This window comes from Mandrillus leucophaeus, unplaced genomic scaffold (assembly GCF_000951045.1).
Source record: "Mandrillus leucophaeus isolate KB7577 unplaced genomic scaffold, Mleu.le_1.0 Scaffold862, whole genome shotgun sequence".
Taxonomy (NCBI): Eukaryota; Metazoa; Chordata; class Mammalia; order Primates; family Cercopithecidae; genus Mandrillus; species Mandrillus leucophaeus.
In genome coordinates this window covers 531,693-533,228 of record NW_012109386.1, presented here as the reverse complement: position 1 = coordinate 533,228, position 1,536 = coordinate 531,693, and the positions used below count along the sequence as shown (strand labels likewise).

The window sequence follows — 1,536 nt, the reverse complement described above, 5'->3', positions numbered from 1 at the left end:
AATAAATTTTTTAAATGATAGTATTGTATTAGAAGACATACACCCTACGGATTTTATCTTAATATGATCCCAAGTTGCTCAGCTAATAGTTATCAAGCTCGCTTTCACAACCACACACCCGTCAGTTGGATGATATTTTTCCAACAGAGAAAATAAAAAGTAATTTCTCCTAGAAAAGTTTGAATCATAAAGACGGATGAAGATATGTGCCAAAGGACATACTCAGTGAAATATGGAGAAGGTTAAACAAGAAAAACATTTAATTAAAATAAGTATTACAACCACAGTTACACTAGTTGTGCCATAATTTTACAATGATTTTGGCTGAGAAGAATCACCGGGTCACACCTGGAAAAACAGTATTTCTACATACAATTTGCCGTAGTACATTTGGTATTTACTTTCAGTGAATAAATAAGTGCTACATATTTAAAAATTTAAAGTTATATCTACACCTGGTAGAACTTTCAAAACCTGCCTTCTTCATGGAGGAAATTCTGTTTTAAACCTTAACTGCAAAATCATCATCTCTGGCTAAACAGGTTTTAATTTATAACTCATAGTGACATACTAAAAAAACATAATTTCTACTAAATGAAAAGTTCATTCGTATGAACTTTATTCAGCACAGAATAATTTCCCCCTGTGAACATTCTGCTGATTTGTAGGAAAAATGGATTAATTAAAAGATGAGGAGTATATGTATGAAGTGTAAGAATTTGTCAAGTACCTCTCAGTCTTGAGATTCCAATTCTTGACACACAGCTGGGACTGCATTTACATCTCAACACCAGCTCCAGAACCCCACTCTGTAGTGGGGAGGGTAGTTGGAAAGGTTTCTGGCCATTTGCTCACTTAATATAATCCCACGTTGCTCAGCTAACTAGCCAGGGAGCTCAGTTCTGTCTGGGTTAAGGGGAAATGTCCCATGTGCCCACACTGTGAGTGACAAGAGCTGTCAGCTCAGCTGTGATGCAAGTGTGATTTTCTCCACTTGCATGACATTATTTTGATATCTTATTAATTACTCACAAAATATGATCCATTTGCAGTATATCTGTTATGAGATATGTATCGTAAGGCTGCCTTTTCTCAGAGATGATCCACGTTGCCTGCTTTGTGCATGTAGCTCCCAAAGTACAAAACTATTGTTTTTACTGTTATAGGCTGTTTTGTTTTAACCTTAAAGTCCCAAGAGTTACATTGGTGCCTAACTTGGTCTCTAAGATCCCACATTTTAAAAAGGTCTCCAAATTGTACCCCAAAGTTAGTTGTAAACATGCTCAAGTGAGCATGTATGTGTGAGCCACACTTAAACTTCAGCCATGATGTGTACAATAATCACTGCAGATAAGGGTTTTAAGAAAGCACTTTTAAATTATTTTCAAATAGGGCTACAAATGAAGGCTATTCACTATTTCATTCCCAAAGTCAGTAACATAGAAGACTAGCTCCTCTGAGATTATTTTGAAAACCTGAATTTTATAAAGCAATAAAATTAGAAAACTTTGGGGACACAAAATGATATTCTACAGA

The 1,536-nt window shown here is 35.4% G+C and overlaps 1 protein-coding gene across 2 annotated transcripts in view; it reads left to right on the top strand.

Annotated features, from left to right (window-relative positions):
- The window catches only part of CNTNAP3 (contactin associated protein-like 3), a 229,914-nt gene that overhangs the window by 140,663 nt on the left and 87,715 nt on the right, over window positions 1–1,536 (top strand). The window lies entirely within an intron of this gene.